Source organism: Neolamprologus multifasciatus, chromosome 1, assembly GCF_963576455.1.
Source record: "Neolamprologus multifasciatus chromosome 1, fNeoMul1.2, whole genome shotgun sequence".
Lineage (NCBI taxonomy): Eukaryota > Metazoa > Chordata > Actinopteri > Cichliformes > Cichlidae > Neolamprologus > Neolamprologus multifasciatus.
In genome coordinates this window covers 20,955,561-20,974,481 of record NC_140439.1, presented here as the reverse complement: position 1 = coordinate 20,974,481, position 18,921 = coordinate 20,955,561, and the positions used below count along the sequence as shown (strand labels likewise).

General features: G+C 40.8%; 1 protein-coding gene and 1 long non-coding RNA gene across 9 annotated transcripts in view; one reads left to right on the top strand and one right to left on the bottom strand.

The window, feature by feature from the left end:
• LOC146525678 (uncharacterized) overlaps nucleotides 1–17,227 on the bottom strand; it is a 40,617-nt gene extending 23,390 nt beyond the window's left edge. The window contains exon 1 of the long non-coding RNA XR_014874573.1: nucleotides 15,741–17,227. This is a non-coding gene — a long non-coding RNA (uncharacterized LOC146525678). The remainder of the gene's footprint in view (nucleotides 1–15,740) is intronic.
• Nucleotides 1–18,921, top strand: part of zfhx3b (zinc finger homeobox 3b) — a 287,490-nt gene that overhangs the window by 135,965 nt on the left and 132,604 nt on the right. For 7 of the 8 annotated variants that reach the window (XM_085162836.1, XM_085162826.1, XM_085162793.1 and 4 more), the window contains one exon: nucleotides 2,719–3,078. The gene's annotated coding sequence lies outside the window, so the exon portion shown is untranslated. Of the gene's footprint in view, nucleotides 1–2,718; nucleotides 3,079–5,395; nucleotides 15,527–18,921 lie in introns of those variants that run through there. The other variant, XM_085162808.1, reaches the window with a different exon arrangement.

Genomic DNA, 18,921 nt, shown 5'->3' with positions numbered 1-18,921 from the left:
TACCCTACTGTAGTTGTACAATACATTTTCCTACTTAATTCATTACTCTATAAAATTGGCATTCGCAGAGCTTCATCCCCAAACAGCAATGCAAAAATAAAACTTTTTCCCCATATTTTTGCATACCATCACTAGTATCCAGTAGCTTCCCTCTTGTTACTTTTAGTACTTAACTTTACACTAAAGCCCCTGAGACCCCACTATCGAGAGATTAGGCTAGCGTCAGTTGAAGTAGACAATCTGCAATCAATACCTGTGATATAAGCAGTCTGCCAGGGTCAGGCGACCTTGCTGTACGGGACCCACAGCAAGTCTTGTAACGTCCTCATAGATTCTGGGTGACTGACCCCTGACGACCTGGGCAGATAAGGTCAGTCTGACCAGAGTGACCTAGAGCAAAGAGGCCAGTGTCCAGTCAGTCTGGCTGTCCTATAATGAAGTGGTCAGTATTGCTTTTCTGTCACTCAGCAATTACAGGAAGAGATATAGCGCCATAGATAGGTGCTGAATGCACATGGCCACAGAATTACATTCACATTCACATTACATTCAAGTGACATGTAAACTACTCTAATATGGGCTGGTAATGACCGGGAGCAAGATGGATCAAAAGGAGTCTGACAATATCAGTACAGCTGCATTGCTTCCATGTACGCAGGCACAAAAAGCACATCTGTACAGCTTGTGGTTATTACCTGCTTTTAAATATCTAATGACTTTTTGTTAAGAAGTATAAAAACTATATGTGTTCCTTATTGGAACCAGTATTACTTACAATGTCATATATATAACAACCACTGCAAATAAATTGTAAATTAATAGCTTAACTTTGGTAAATACTAAATTTACTGTCAACAAACAATAACATTATAATTAAAATAGTTTACTAGAATGACCCAAAGCTATAGTTAACTGTAGATTTTCTGAAAATAGTAACTCTTGCTAAATGTCTAAATGTATTTTATCAGTAATCAGCCCTTGATTAAAGATGTTCCAGATTTATTAATGACACAGGTGTAACTTGCCGAGTGAAGAGAAACCACAATGAAAGACAGACAAACATGTGTCACAGTGTTTCAGCCCTGGCCTTTTGTGCTCTTCGACACAGGTCAGGGGCTAGGAAATCCCCAGCCATCCAGCAGCTGCCATCACAGACTCATAGCATTCTTCTGTGTGCTAACTATTTAGTTGTCAGTGATTTGGTTAAGTGGAATTGACTTTTATCTGCGGTGTGCTATGGGGCTGCCACTGGCAATTCAGAATCCCCCTTCCTCAGCTCCCATCTTATCCTGGTGTCACATCCAGCACATTGCTATTGGCAGCTGAGCCAAGCCTAATCAATAGCCCAGGTCAGGGATGGCCCGCGGCTGTGCTGTGGGTGGGCTATTGATCCGACACATACACTCCCACAGGTCGCCCTGACAAACCGGGAAGTCGTGGCGTTGGACGAAGTGAGAGAGCGGGGAAGAGGGAGATGACAAATTAACAGCGCTGCTTTCTGACTGCTGTAACCGCTGACAAAATCCTGTCATGAAAATTATTTATTTATTCCCTAGCAAGGAGTGCACTGTGTACTCTCGATTTAAGGTGGCTCGAAAGGATTATTATTCGATTTGATATTTCAAATGGAAGTGATTGGATGCCGTGAAAGGCTGACCGCACATTAAAATCAAGACCAGGAGCAAAAAAAACCCCGATAAAACATTTCAAATGCAAGCCCATCATAACCGCACAAGATGTCTGCCCCGTCTCCCTTTCTTTCTCTTCTCTTTGCACCTTCATTTCTTTCTCTTTGCTTTGTGTATCCTCTATTGACACTCTATCAGACCTGTGGCCAATGAGCAAGAGTCTAGTTATTTTTGTTGCAGTTTTAAATGTTGCTCCCCAAGCTCCTTATCAGCGCCACACTAAGAACTCTTGGGAACAATTAAACATGGGCTTTAACTCAAGTCTAACCACAGAGGTAAAAATAATCGCACAATGTTTCCAAATGGAAGCGGCTTCAAAAGAGCTATTCAGTTATCACAAGCTGTCTGCCTCTCCCGCCTGTATTCCCAAACTAAATCTCTGTCGCTGTGGAACTATTGGAACATATGACAAGCATATTTACTCAGCTTCACAAACCAGGCCCATGTGGAATTCAAAGGCGTTTTTTTTTTTAACGTGTTCCTTTTTTTTTCATTGCTGGAATTGACAGTTGAATAAATATGTACTGTCTATGAGACTTTGTTGTCGTATACTGGAGATCCTCTGCAGAACAGGCAATTATATATGCTATTACAGGAATATGTCTTGTTCCGGTTACAGGGAAATTAAGTTTCTCAGGAAATCTTTTTCATTTTTCATTTTAAAAGTCTTCAGTGGTATGAGAACAGAAATTACTCACAGCAGTTCATTTGCTATTAAATGTAATCTTGAAGTCGTAAGAGGCTGTCCTGCAGTAGTAGCATCCAAATAATTATAGATTAATTTTGTTGACTCTAAAAACAGCTGATTAATTTTGAAGTCTTGATGGAAGTCATATTGCTCTGGTCTTTCTCTCTTGAAAGACATTTATTGTGTGCTCATATTTCCGGGATGAGGTAAAGATATTGTCGCTGCTCTTAGAAGACTGCGCTGGAACTCTTTCATGGTTGTTGTGATTTTTAATTGCGTTCAAAACATGCTTCTGATGTTGTCTTTTTTCTTCTTCTTCTTCTTCTTTGTTTCACGTTCCAGGTGATGGCGTCATCGTGAATTGCTCTTCTTGTGACCCGGGAGTCCCTAAATCCCAAAAACGTATAGCTTTGGAAAACCCTGGAAATACCTGGAATTCTAGGAGTAAATCACCAAAACTTCTTCAGGTGCCCAGGCACCAGATCTATAGCTTTACATTCTCCTTTATTATTTTTGTGAATACAAAGAAAGAAAGCCTGAACATTAGCAATAGCGTCTGGCCATCCACCATTGCTTCGACAAACCTGCTGTGACCAAGAGGGTGTGACCTTTCTGCCTGCTGACTTCAAACAGACACTTGAAACGAAAACACAGTCAGAGAGGCTTCTGTGTGTTGGAAACTCAGACCAAAAACCCCATCAGGTAAGGCTGTGAAGTCCCCCTTGCTCCTGCTGTCCAAGCCCAAAGCCCTTTAACTTCTCCAGGGCTTTGAAGCTAACTTGTCCCCTCTGTATCCCCCACATGGTTAGCTCTCCCTCAGATTTGGGGTAAAGGAAAGTCTGGCTGATAAATGCCCCGCTTTCATGCTCTGCTCACCTGTTTACTCCTCTCAGATTAGAGGATCGGAATATATTGTGGTTGTTTGGTTGATAGATGCTTATCCTAGGTTCTTCACCGGCCCCTTGCTGACTGGGCCAGTGATCAGCCAGAGCTTAGCGTTGGTGGCGTGGTTATGTGTCACACAGGCATGCTGTACAGATACAACTTGCAGACCAACATATGGAAATGTACAGGCCTGTGGACAGGAAATATACTTTATTTTTTACACTATGACACACCTACAGTATACCCTCTCTTGCTTTCGATTACAGTTATCAGTATTCCTGTCAGTAATGGGATGTGCAAATATTCCAAGATGTGGGTGTTTTGAAGTTTAAAGGGACAAAAGTGATTTTCAGGCTGATAAAAATGTCACCGCTGTGTGTGTGTGTGTGTGTGTGTGTGTGTGTGCATGCGTGCGTGTTTGTGTGTGTTTATTGGTGGTTGTATATTGTCTTTTACTGCATGAGACTAGGTGTGTGCAAAAACGATATACAACATGGTTTTGAATCTTGTATCAGAAACATTTGTGATGCATGTATGCATTTTTTGGGCTAACGAAATAAGCATTTCTTTTTTTGATTGACTTTAAAAGAAGCTTTCCTCCAAGTTTCATAAGGGCTCGGTTTCCCTGTTGTTGTTTTTTAGAACACTGACAATGTAGCTTCACACATTGATTAAGACCTGATCCCAGGTTAACTGGACTACATTAAGTTATTCTGCTTGATAAGAAAATAAGCAAACTTCTCATTTTACCACACAGTGGCTGAGCAGCATAGCATGAGTCAAATAGTGTCATATGTAAAATAAAGATTGAGCTTAAGGTTTTGCACACATGTAGCAAACAATTTCTTTTTCGTCATACAAAAGGCAAATATGTTCATCTTGGTTTGTCAACCAAAAATTAATGCATTACTTTGCACTCTGAAAACAAGCGAAATTGAGAATATAATTTGTTTATGTAATCAAGTGACTGTACTGGAGCAAACATAAAAGCAACAGGACACGCTGAGTGACATGAGTTATGTCTTAAAAGATCTAAAAAGATTTGTTCGAAAAGTTCAAAGTCATTTAGTAAAATTTGGGTCACTGAAATTGAATACTTAACAGCTAGTTGTTGTTTAAAAAAAAGAATGAGGAAAGGGAAAAAAAGAAATACACGAAAATGTTTTTCTTCTCCTGCATCTTTAAATGATATTTTTAGTGCTGGCAAAAATAATACACTTGAAAGCTCATGAAACAATATTTATCATCTTGGACCTAATTAAGGACGTGATCTGAAATGTATTTTCTATAAAGTCTGATTTAGGACCCACAGGGTCAGCTGCCTCACAAATAGGGCAACAATAATACAGCAGGAGTCAGGAGTGGAAAGGGCTCCAGTCTGGGGGAAAGCAACTCCCCTCCCTGGTCTGTGTGCTGATGGAGCTGTGCTATTGCCCAGGGCTCCACAGCTCCAGGGCTCCGACACTAGACCTTATTTTTCAAGTGGGCAGCACACTGTTCTGCTACTGTTGGGGTTGCTCCCTTTGTGCCAGCCCTCCCCTTTTAGAGAAAAAGACATGCATGATTTCATACATGAAAGATATATGTAATTGGACAGCGGGGCCTATGCAATACATTTACAATTCTAAACAGCATATGTGAAAACCACCTTCCACTTTCTCTCCCCGTTTCTTCCTGAGGAAATGCATTTGAACATATCAGAAATATAAGATCAGAAAACAGAGGCGACACGGGTTACCATTCTTGTTACGTGCTTTGTATTGCATGTGAGTGCGCTTTGTTGGAGTGTGGCTCAGGGAATTGTCTCATAGCTTTAAGAGAAACACAGCGTATTGGGGCATCTTTTGCAATAGATGCCTATTGTGACTTCTTCAGTAGTAAATCCGAAGCTGCCATTACTTGTTTGCTCGTTTTGGCTTGGGTTAGGGGTTAATATTAGCCTCGCAGTAACAAGGGAACTCGTGTCAGGATGTGATGGTTTAGTTGACAATTTTAAAAAAAATGCAATCAGTCGATAAAAATATAGACATAAAATATACACAGAGTAATCATTTTAATCTGTAACTGTAAAAGAAAAATGCAGTACATATGTAGAAAATGTGGGGGTTTATACATTGCTTAGATTCACGTAAATGTATTCAAATGAACTCTTAAAATACAAAAAGAAAGGGAGATGTAACACTGTGTGACATTTAAACATTTCATTGTGGAAAGCAATCCATGCTTACTTTGGGATCTAAAAATAATTTTTAAACAGTTCACAGCCCCATTGTACAGAAATCAGTTGACTGGACTGTGTGACCACTCAAAGATGCAAAGATTTACTTCTGTTGTTTAAAACTGGTCATTGAAATGTAAAAGGATTTATTATAAGCTTGAACTTTCCTTTAATTGTAACGTTCAAGCTTAATATGAGCCAGAGACTAACTTGGTGATTCCAAGATTAATTTACAAACAGTCATGAAGTGAATTAATATGTGTCTGTGATTCAATGCACTCATTTTATCCTCTAAGCTATGAATATCACATCACTGTCGCTCATTTGACCACAGGGAAGGTATGACCTTTTGGAATTCAAAGATAGTTTTTCATGTTGATATCTTTTTGCCCTTATAAGCAGCAAAACAACTGTATAAGTGGATCAGATTCAGCCGATAACACCACAAAGTTGTAGTGATGCACAGCGTTGCAAATGATTTAGTAACTACTTATCTGACAGAATTAGAAGTGTTACTACATTGTTCCTACTTGCTGCTAACACATCTGTCACTCTCTTGTCACTGTTTGTGTTACTGCCTGTGTGTCTTTTAACACAGTAAAAAGTAAAAGAGCCCTTTCCTGCCACCCCCCCCCCCCAAACCTCCAGTGTCACATATGCAGTAGACACACAACTAAAATAAAAGTGCTTGAATTAGGTAAAGGGCATTTCTGTCACAGCAACGAGGTCAGTTGATTGCTGCACACGCACTAAAATACATAATACAGAAGTGATCTTAGCACGATGGCAGGGCATGTGAGATGCGTGCTCCTAGTAGCAGGGATACAGGTGTCATTACTGAGCATCATCCCTGTGCCATATGCAAGGCTTCTGACTGTCTGCGTGACATCTCCGAGTCCAAGTTGAAAAGTTCAACTTGTGAAGTTGATTTTCCTCTGAGGAATTGCTTTTATAAGCCATCTTTATGGTCATTGCATTATTATACATATATATTTGCATATATATAGTAGTAACACGACACCGGTGACAATAACACTCGTGCAGACCTCCTGGTTTAAGGTCTTAGCCCTGTGCTCCTGTAATTTTTCTGTCACTGCAAAAAGTAAACACCTTTGCTATTAAATCCCTTAACAAGCTAACACCTAAAAAAAAAGAAACAGCACCATTAATCACGGGTTTTTATTGGCTTCAGGAACACTCACCTCCGCTGAGGTATTTAGAGAACATGACCACAACCCTTCCAACTCACCACACACAGCATATAGGTGGGGCTGCCTGCCACCAAGACGAGGTTTAGGAGAGCTGATAGGGGTTAAGCATCCATAATTCTGCCTCAGTTGCTTTGACCAGCTTAAATTGCTTTCACACAACCAGAGGGCTTCTTCACAGTACTGGAGGTTTGATAGCGTGGGGTTTTGGATGAGCCTGTTGGCTTTGTTTCTTAACTAGATGCAGCACAGATGCTGTCTCTGCATCAGTAGGGCGTTGTGTGGAGAGGTATGATATGGGTAGTTGATTTCCATGCAAAATTCCCTATGATCCCAACCTTGTCTGTCTTCACTTCTCTCACATGTCTGAGTCGCAGCCTGCTGACTGGATGTAGTAAATAGGTCCTGAATAGCCACTGAATATGTAAAGACAAATCAAAAGCTGTCTTTGTGTTCACTTTAGATTGAGCTACACCTGTGCATTATATCTGCTATGGATCATTTTTCTTGAATTGCCATCAGTGTTGTTATTTACTGTCATTGATTTGAATTGATTCTCACTGGAATAATCACCAATTGTGTGGTTAATTTGGCATATTTAATGCCTTATAATATAACCTGGTGCATGCTCTGTTATTTCAAACTCTGTCTACTAAGTCCTCCCTTGGTGCTTTTTTTAAATTTATGCATTCAACTGTTCCTGCCAGATGATTATTACTGTTTTTATTCTCGTGAATAAACGGTAGGCAAACTTGAAACTGTGTCTGTCCCGTGTGACACAGGCCATTGTCTGCAGAAATATGGTGCAGCGTCCCAGAAGCTGCGGGTGACGCAGGATTTGGATTTGACCTCTGGCGTCAGTCCTGGATCTGTGTGTTTGCCCTCCATGTCGCTTCCACCTGTCATATTTTATCTCGTTGTGTTGTTAGGGGGTATTTCTTTACATCAAGGAAAATTAACTCTAACTTTATCGCGTTCGATTGGAAATTCAGCGAGCACCAAGTGGCATTTAAATAAGTTTTGCGCTGCGAAGATCTGCGAGTCTTCTGTTTGGGTCGGTTTACCATCAGCTAGAGTAGCTGTTGCCTGGAGTGGTCATATGGCTCTGATTTGGGATCCCTCTGTTTCAGTGAGCCTCTCTAAAGCGCGTAAAACCCCACGAGTCCCGCCTGTCTCACACCCAGTATCTGTGACAGCAGCTCTAAGGATTTCTCCACTATTCACTGTATCCCCCGATCTGAAATATGCATTATCAGAAGGCCTAGTCTGCGCTTATTTCCTTCCTCCGTTAACAGTGCGTTTCTTTAAAATGATCTCGACATTAAGTACGAAATTTATCACATTTGTCCTTAAAACTATGTAGATTGTAATATTTACACAAGCCTTTGCCTTGTGTTTTGTTTTTAGCTCAACGCGTGTTCTTCCTCGACGTTTTTATTTTTATTTTTTCAAATATATATTTCTGAGTTGGAATTTCTATCTGGCAACACTTGCAAGATGTTTAGATCTGCGCAGAACCTGACATCTTCTTTAGAAAAATACGAAAAGAGAAAAACATATATGTATATCTATATCTATATATGTGTGCGTGTGTTTGTGTGTGTGTGTATGTGTGTGTGTGTGAAGGCAAACATAACGTCGTTTTATGGAGTTAATCGCTAATATAAATCATTAGTTTAAAAGAAAGTGGCTGAAAATGATTTTGTGTACTTGAAAGAGGTGAGGTGTGATGAGGCTGGACTGCTGTAGAATATCACTGCTCACACGCACTTTTGTGCTGTTGTTTTTACAGTGGTTTGTGAAACATTTGTACACTTGCAATTCGCCACTATGGCGATTACAACAAGAATAAAAACAACAACAATTATTATTATTATTATTAATATTATTATTAATATTATTATTATTATTATTATTATTTTAATTTTCTGCCTATAAAATATGATGCGACAGAGTGATGCCCCCACTACCACATACGTACCACATACACGCACACACACACGCTCATGTAAACCATGCACAGAGGGGAAGGAGGCAGAGAAACAGGGAGAGTGAGACAAGGAGTCACGCTCGCTGATTTTTGGGGGAACGTACGTGTGTGTGTGTGTGTGTGTGTGTGTGTGTGTGTGTGTGTGTGTGTGTGTGTGTGTGTGTGTGTGTGTGTGTGTGTGTTTCTTGATGCGATTCAGTCGCAGTGGTCAGGGGGAAATAATCTGTACAATCAAGCAAAGACAGCAAAACATCGGAGATTTTTTTAATGTTTTACGACATTTTTCGAATATTGACAGAATAATTATGGGTTAACACGACCGTCTTTCCAAAATCCAAACGTCAAAACTGTTTCTGAATAATGCATTTGATCATTAATAAGGCAGTACTGGCAGGGCGAGTAAATGGATGAGAGAGAGGAATTGATATGCCTTCTTTTTTCTCATGTAAATGAGGCAGACTGACCAGACGGTCGCTCGTCATTTATTCTATCCCAAACTCTAAAATCACAACACCAGCAGCAGGAAGCAGATTCTCTTTTTTTTTTTTTACACTTCATGGTGCATTCAGAAATATGACGTAAGCTTTACCCCCGTGTTGCTGGTTTGTATGTATCTATCGTTAACATGTAGGTTAAAAAAATAAAAACAATTTTACATTGTCAACAGAGATATTTCAGATGTAGCATGCAATCTCAAAAGAGTTTAAAAAGAAAAGAAACGTGCAGGGCAAATTTGTCCAAGGGATTTTTTTAATATCAATATTTTATTTCAGAAGCACTGGATTAACAACCTAAAATAAAAGAGCAATATTTAAAAAAATAAAAAAATAAATTTAAAAATAAAATCACATGAAATAAACAAGCAAATACAACAGCAGGTAGAATACCCCCTTATAAGACATTACAGAAAAAATACACAAGCAAACAAATAGATCCATGAAAATACTCCAATAAATCTAGAAAGCATGTGAAATATGAATAAAATGATCCAACACACTATGTGATATGTGATAGGCAAGAGTGTAAGTGAAAGAGCACCAAAGACGAGTCCAAACGTTGCATTTGATTTTGATAAACAAAAGATCCACCACAGTGATCAGCTGCATTCAGTCAGGAATATTCTGGGGGTGCCAAAAATGGAGGGTAAAAGGGGGGAGGGTGGGGGCTAGAAAGCTAGAGGCCACAGGCGTGTGTAGGTTTACTTTTTTTAAATTGCTGGTTTAGAGAATAAAGCCGAGGAAATAAAATAGTTATAAGTAAAGGTTTGCAAAAAGATGTTTTTCCCCTGTCCACAGGGCACGTGGCACACATCCTTCAAGGATGATGGTGGGAAATCATGTGTAGAGTGCAAAGCATTTTACATTTGTACCCCCCAATCCAAAACGATTGTGAAAAGTTAATTTAGAAGTGGAATAGCTGCACTTTTGATTTTTTTTTTCTTTTCTGAAGTTGTGTATCAGCAGATTTCTGCAGGACGCCCCGCTAATTAGGCCAAAATTTCGGTTTGATCCGAGCTAGGCATGTTGTTCTTTTTCGCTCTCGGTCAGTCAGAGGCTATTTCAAAACTAGGATAATTTTCGGAGTGCATCTCGTGTCCTTAATGGTCGGTTAAAAAAACAAAAACAAAACAAAAAACACGTTTGACTGAAATGTCTGTGATTTCCGACGTTGAAATCCCTCGCCTATTTTGTCCACGCAACGTGTTTGCGTGCCTCGTTTACATTCGAGTCCGTTTTTAAGATGCAACCACAGACTCAAAGGCAAAGGTGCGCTTTTGCAAAGACCTGGGTCCGCAGGCGCTTGGCTTCCATGAAAGAGCTGATGCGCTACTTGATCCCAGTGGTCAGGCTGAACATAAGAGGGCGCTCCCATTGCACCTGGCTGTGCTGCCCTATCCACCCTAGACACACGGAGCCGGACACCAGCCTCTCTCGTGGGTTCTGCAGCGGTAAACAGCGCAGGCTCAACTGTTACATTCGATTGATCATTGAGAGAGGGAAAAGGGGGGAAAGAACGATAAACATGATTTTAAGAAAAGTGTATTTTCTCAAAATTTCAAATTATTCCGCATCAGTAAGTTGTACCTTTTTATGAAAAATAATAATAGATTGAAAAGTTTTTAAATGTCTGTATTTACAGTTAAGATGGGTAACCTGGGCTCCAGTCTTTCTAGCCTATTATCAGCCCAGCTGGGGTCACTGAGCGGAGGATCGAACCCGCGGGCCGTGCGTGTGGCGTCTTTTAAATGTGTCATTAACATCTTCACTAAAAAGCAAAATCAATTTAATTTTCGTCGTTAAAAAAATATTTGTGTTGTTTCCCTTTGTGTCTCAGCCTGAGCTTCGAGTCCACACGCAATTTTTATTTATATTTTCACAGCATAAGCTCGCTCAGTCGGTTTCCTTAAGAATTTCCTGATGCCCTTTTCATATCTGTTTACCATAGCCTGAACACATGACTGACACTCCTCTTGTTAATATTGCAGCCTATGAACATCTTAAATCCCCAAATCCTTCGGAATATAATGGTCGTTATCTCTTTATAAAGTTATATGACTTTTCTCGATAGCAGCTTTCATCTTTAAATACTTTCACCCCTGCTCATTTCCTCTGTTTCCCTTTGTGCTTTGTCTGGGATTCCGAGTGCATGGCGTACACGCGCGGGCACGCGTAACACGCGAGCACGGTAGCCGATCTGTTAAATAAAGTAAATGTAATTTAATTTGAACACATTAAAGTAAATATTTCTAAAAGCTGACAAGTGCTACACGTGGGTCTCTGACAACCATCACAGAGTGCCGGTCCAGGCACGTTAGTGACGATTATTGGGGGGAGGGGGGCTCTGCCCTCTGAATGCACAGTTTTGTTCCTTGCAGTCCTTCATATGGTCAAGCACTTTCATGTGCTCCGCATCTACGGAGAATTTTGCATTTTTAAGCTCCTCTGCCTTTCTTTGTCATATCCACGGGCTGTCATAGCCACAGGTTGTGTTGAATTTGCAATGCCACTCATCGATGTATGCCTATTGAGACTGGCACGTGGACAGTTATCCTTCCCACTGAGAGGCGCAATTGAATGGTGGTAACACAAAAGCTTCAGACCCTGTCAGTTCCCCCTTTTTCTCTTTTCAGTGATGCATAGGCCCTAAAAGCATCAAGGCCTCTGCCTGACTGCTCTGCCTTTGATTTAGCCTACACTATACTCAATATGGTTGCTGATGGAGTAATATCAATCAGGCCTTTGCATAAATTTGTAAACTGAAGTTTGCATTGTTAGGCTTTAGGCGACTGACTGGCTCAAAGCTGCCTCCTACAAGCCTCAAATTACACCACACTCTTTTATTATCTCGCAGCCCCTTTAACTCCTCTCGCACGCTGTTTTCAACCTATTCATTTTTACAATCTCTTTTTCCCGAGAGAGCAGACACGTCGCAAATCCTCGAGATTCCTGCAGACTGCCTCTCACACTGCAAAAATGCGAGCTGTTCGAAGGGGCGATGCAGTTGTCTTGTTTTTCTAAGAGGGGCATGCTATACAGGCGATGCCGCATTGCTTAAAAACAGGTATCAGTGCCTGCCGTGGCTTGTGGAAGGCAAGTGCTGAGGAAATGCCGTGTTACAGCACACCATATATTTTACCAGCAGAGAGAGAGAGAGGGGGGGGGAGAGACAGACAGAGAGGGAGGGAGGGAGGGAGAGAAAGAGAGCGATGGAAGGGGGGAGTTGGGTCTTGGCCATATAGGATACAATGTAAGAAGTTTGATTTTCATAGGCTCTTCAAAGGAATATATGCTATTGGATCTGTAGAAACGCCGGGTCCCATGGGGTTTCATAACCTTTCTAACCTTTAAGTCAAAGGCCCCTGGAAAATATAAAATATGGTCTAGCATTCATCTACCATCTTCGCCACTGCACCATCACAAAAGGCTAAACACATCGGCTGTGTGAGATCCTCGAAAAAAAATAATAAAAATGAAACACATTAGATTTGTTTGTGCCATGCATTTCTATCCGAGACACGCGAAAACAAGCAAACAAACAAAATACATGTTCGGTAAATTTATTAACCCGGTTAAAAGTCGTTTCTTATCAAAGCTTTGTATACTGGGTACTTTGAATCTGTATGATTGGGCAATGTTTCGGCCGGGCTATGTTTGCCTTTTAACTGTTAACTCTGCGTCTGAATTCACCATATAGACCCAGACTAACAAATCCGTATTGTTTCAATAAACATGGCACGTTGTGTTATCAGGGAAAGCTACTGCTTGTATTCAGTGGACCAGGGACTCTATATGGAAGTGTTTGCACAGAAAGTGTGCACACTAAGAGTGAGGGATTGTCCATTTCCTCGGAGAATCAACAATAAAATTATCATAACAAAGAGCACTGAGAGACTCAAAGGTTGATTTTTTGCAATGCGGTCTTTTCATTCGGAGGAAACGATGGGACATCAGTTACAGAGGAGACGTGCTTTACGAAAATATTATTAAGACAAACAAACGCAGAACCTCAACAAATTCATGTTCGGATCGATCATAAAGGCTTTCAGAATTTCCTGAACACGAAACACCTCAGGATGAGATGAGACACTGACCACCTGGGCTTCCTGTCATAATATCAGTGTAATTATCACAGCATAGCAAATTCCATGCATACAGGCCGGAGTGGACCAAACAAAAAAAATAAATAAATAAACGCCTGACACAACTCTGTCACCTTGTCACACATTTATAGTGTTATTATTATTATTTAAGAGAAGGTGCACTTATTGAACACGATGCTGCCAACAAACAAAATCAGTTTAGTAATAGATGTCTTGATAGCCTGTTTCCCCATCACTCCTCTGTGTTTCAGCAAGCCTTTCACTGATGTGCTGGGTAAGAAACAATATATGCATATTTTTTAAATAGCTACTTCGGGCTTATGCACATTATAAATAGCCTTAAAAATTAAATTAGATATCACACACATGTATAGGATAGTTGTGGCTTCAACAAGTTCTTTATTTGGTTGGGGTTTTTTAAGAAGCTGAATTTTCTTTGCATACTGTACAAATAAAAGCAGCTCTCACGAGTTTGCCAGATTTACAGGAAAAAAATAAAAAAAAATATTTAAACCTTTAATGGGGTTCTCCTAATATCTTGAATAACAAATTCTTTTATATTCCAACACTGCTATAAGATATTGTGCTGAATTTTATTTGGTCTGCAATTTGGAACTGGCTGTAACTGTAAGGACGACACGTCCTTTTCATACCTTCTCCGTCAAACTTGCATTTTGCTCTGTCTTATTCTATAAAACCGAATTTGACAATTTCACATTTCCGTCAGGTGTCATGGCTTTGTTGCTTTATTTCACTGAAATATACGCACACACATTTTTATGCGAGTTGAGAAACACCTCATTGCTCTAAAGTTGCAGTAGACTTTCATGTACGTCTCACCATTCAGCCAGTCACCGTTGTTTTAATTTGATTTGATTTTTAATTGGGAAATAAACGCAAGAATTCAAAAGGTTCCCTTCCATGTTTTTGCAAGGGTCGATCTACACGAAGTTGATCAAAGTTTGACATTTTTGAAGGCGCGCAACACCGCTGTTTAATGCCAACTTCAGTCTCTGGGCAAGTGGCTTTCCTCTTAATGCTTCAAAATGTATAAATGTGCACGTACATATAACCTGTTAGTTCTAATATCCAGGGAACTAAGCATGCTCTTTTTCCCTTTGTTTTTTGCGGGTTACAATAGTAAGCTATACCCTGGCATCCTGCATGCTGCTGTTACAGTACACGTTTGCATAGATGTGGAAATCGCTTTGAAAAAAATAATCACCCCCCCCCCCAGCAAATGTTTATTGTAGTTCTTTGCAAACACGACAGGTCGCTGAATGGTTACAGGTACACTGTGCCGATGGCTAGCAGGCGAACTTTTCTGGTCATTTCAGCTGCCGAGGGTCTGATTTGGTTTTCAATAACTTCTTTCAACGTACAATCTAAACTCACTTAAAAAAAGAAGAAGAAGAAGAAGAAACATAACCCTCCGTGCAGCTTTGACGAGACCAAATTGGCTCACATGGACCCAAAAGAGACTGAATAAAATAAAACCGGGCTGCTTATGCGCTTTAAGTGACCGAAACATGTGCATATCTTTCATTTTAAAAAGCAAAAACCGCGACAAGAAAACGTTTCCAAAAAGTGGAGGAAAAAAAAGAGCGGAAGAAAAGCTGCGTCCGTGGCACCGGGCTTTGCCTGCTACGGCTGCCTGCTCCACTATTAACTTTCGCTGCCTTTCCTCTAATCAAACTCTTACTTTCCGCTGTTCTTAATTCCATATTTTCAATTCCTGATCATTACTTTCCTCTTTTTTCTACTTGTATCTATCCATCCATCCCTCCCTCCCTCCTCTTTCTCCCTCCCTCCCTCCCTCTCTCTCCCGAGCTCTCTCCTTTGCTGAATCTTATTGATCCAGAAGGCGGCTAATTAGCCCTTCCCTTCGTGCCTGTGTAATGAAGCACATGCGCACTGAATTAATCACAGCCATTTTTTGCAGGAAACTAATTAGCAGGAATAAAGATCCAAAGAGTTTTTTCTTTTCAATCATCAGATCTCACTTTCACCTCTTCCTCGCTCCCTCTAACACAAGACTCATCGCCTGCTTTGCATCCAAATTATTTTTATATTGCCTTTAACAACTAATAGTACCTACTTCGTTTTTTACACTCCGCAACAACAATGATCTTTCTTTTGCCACCCTAAGCGCAAACTGACCAAAAGGGGACTGCCTTGATGGGATCTTTAGCTAAATCATCTCAATACTGGATTAAAAAGCGAGGATCACAAACCGGCAGCGAGAAATTGTAAGTTTCAACTTTGCGTTTGTCTCTTTTCCTCTGTTTCAGCGATCCTATTCTTTTCGCTGTCTGACTTATCTGAATCTCTCCTCTCCTATCTGTTCGTAGTTTTTTCGTGTAGCGGACCTGGCTATTCTCACGTTGTGAGAAAAGGCTGGCGATCACAAGTTCATTTCATGCAAGTAGTTGGTTTATTCTCGATTTTTATTCGTATCGTTACCTGTGTTTACATCAGCGTCCGTCCTCTCCTCCTCATGAATGGAAGATAAGAAATAGGCAAGACAGCGATCCACTCCAAGCAGTTGATCGTGGAGAGAGGGGGGGGGATAAAAAAAAGCACGGTTTTAAAACAAATGTGTGCTTTTCGGTGGGATCGGGGAAAGGTGTGGAGGGTTTGTGGTTATCGAGAAACGTGTTTTGAGGCACAAACGCAATGAGAGAGGGCTGTGCTGAGCGGCGGACGAAGGGCAGCGGCAGCTCCACATGAGCGCTGCCCAGAAAAGGAGCTCCAAGTCCAGCTAGTGGGGTCCGTGTGTGTCCGGCAGATGGGAACATCTCTCTCTTTCTAAATTTTGACAGATTTCACACTTGCCACATCCACGGGGTTTCACCAACGTCGTGTGCTTATAAAATCCTCTTCTGGATAAAGACATTTTTGTTCTTCTCCGACACGTCTCTGTCTGAAATGGGCAATCCCTCCGCCCTGCCTTAGTTCCTCTAGCTACACTTTCCCCCCTTTACCCCACTTTGTCCATCTTTTCTTTTTTATTTTTCATAGCGGTTTGCCTCTTTCAAGCGTTGTTTTTAAGTCGATACTCGTTCATTCACTGACGGAGTCACATGCAAATCGATCGACGTGTGTGTGTGCGTGCATGAGCGGGTTTGTGTTTGCGGGCGCGGTGTGTGCAATGTGAATGTGGTTTGTTGAGGGAAAACGGAGCCCAGGGTCTCCTTCGTGACAGGAGCGGATCAGCAGGACTTTGTACACGGACAGCCTGAGAGTCTGAGCAGCGCTGCACAGAGCAGACATGCATTTTAGGGAAGACGGCGACAGCCTGCGTCTTCTGCCTCGAACTACTTGGCTACCGTATCTTGACTTTCAAGAAAAGACTTTTCCCCGAGAAACGTTGACCAGAAAGACAACAACACATTGCCTCATTTGACTGACCTTAAGCAGACACTATCATTCCAAAGTTACTGCCGGAAACTTTAAGCGTGGTCCAGGCTAAACCTGCAGGTCACTGAATGCATTTAGTGATCGCTCGTAGGAATAAAAAAAAAGAGTGAGTGAGAGAGAAAAGAAAGTCAAACTGGATATCTTCAAAATAGAACAGACTGCATTGTTGAGTGGAAAACACACGCCTTTTGAAAGAGATGGTCTCAGCTGAAGAGGCCTTTTTTCCCCCCAATACAGTTGATTATAGCTTTGATAGGCCAACTAATCTCCCCCTCCCAAAAAACATGAATCTGATCGGAAAAAATAAAGAAATCGGAAATTCTGTTGACTTGAGTGTAATTGAAAGATTAAAAAAAATCTGTAAATATCCTCAAACATAACGACTACTTTTCAGGAGGACTTGGTCTATATACGGCTGTTTTAAAAAGCGGCGAGAATGATTAGGTAATCTGCGATATATTTCGCGACACAGAGTCGGGAATAGAAAGAGAGAAAAAGGTTTTTCCGAGCGAGCAGAGGCATTGATAGGATATGTGTACCGTTTGGGGAAGCAGAAAGGGGGGTGAGAGGCTGTGTGTGTCTGTCTGTGAGGGTGGGGGGGTAGGTCAGACAGCAAGAAACGGGGGGAACAGGGGTCATGGAGTGAGTGCAGAGATAAAAAAGACAGAGAGGAAACCCCCTCGCAAACAGCCGAGGGATAATGGGGAGAGAGTGGGTCTGGCTGGGGGAACAGGGTGATGGTAGGCTAGTTGTTGGCATGTTTTGGGAGCCACACAAAGCCCGTATGGTTGTCAGCATCTGCAGGATTAAGACTTATTTTAGGATGGGAGAAACGAAAATAGATCGGTAACGGGTTTAATAAAATTAAACGTTCATGTAGTCAAGAGGTTGCAAGAGAAAGCCCCCCCCCCCCTCAAAAAAGGGGTGGGGGTGCTGCTGAGGGTAGGAGTGCAGAGGGGTCAGATAGCCATGGGCCATAGAGGAGCAATCAGAGGAAGAGGTCAGGTAAACAGATCCCTACCTTTCAGGCTGTAGAGGAGCAGACAGAAAGAGATTAGCACTGCCAGAGAGAGGAGAGACCAGCATTCTTATTTTTCTTTGCATTTTTATCGGTAATCTGATTCACATTTAAGTCATTTTTTTTCTTCTTCTGTACTTTGATTTCCAGTGTCTTTCTGCAACTGTAACAGCAACTTTTATGTGCTTCGAATTTTAAAGGTGTTAATATAGGACAGGTAGGCTGCTGTGCCAAAACATGAGTGATCTCCCTTCCTCCCCTGCCTGACAGTTAACGCTCCACATCCTCCCTCTCTCTCCCTCTTACCTTACAAAACAAAGACAGCAGAAATGTTTACTGTCATCTCACCTGTCTGATTTTCCTGTCTTGCCTCATTGTCATATTTATGTTTAATTATAACAGTTCTAGGAAAAGGTATAGGAATGTCACATGCTTTATTTTTGTGTAATCTATTTCACAAATTGTCAGGAGCTGTGTTTGGTGTCGCTAACTGTAGTATCTCAAGCTCATCTCTGACTGTGATAGTGGAAGTATTCCGCTCAGGTTTAAAGTGCTACCAGAGTGATGTATTTACCACAGACAGCTTGTGTAGAAATATTTGAGGCCATCGTATTTATTTTGATTTGATTTCTTGTGATCAGAGTTATTTCTCCCTCTCCGTTAATATCTTTCTCAAGACTAGGTTATCATTTTTGTTTAGAAGAGTGTTTTTTGCCAAAAGCTCATTTTTAATATTTCCACAAATCCAAAACATTTCAACACAAATAGGTATGGCAAATCACCTAAGCAAAATATGAATGTAGTATATTCCCTATGTTGACAATAAAAGAAAAAAAATAGCTTATGGATTTATTTCCCAAATTTAATTGTAATTATTTTTATCAGAATTTTATTAGTGTTATAATTTGATCTTTTTGACATCACACGGTGGGATTGTTATGTGAATGTGATGGACAAGTATCTAAATTCTTTTTCTTTTTTTGAAATCAACTGGATTTGATTTTCTCCTCCACCCCAATAGCACTGTGGTGCATTTCGTTGTGAAGCGTGATTCTGGTTGTGATTTATCGTGTACTCACACCTGGTTATTTCTGTGTTCTTTGTGTTGCGATTGTTATTCATAACATGAAGGCAATATTTGGTGTCGTAAAGCTCTGATATGATGTCAGTATTTGCTGTGGAGATGTGCAGTTGTCATTGATCTTG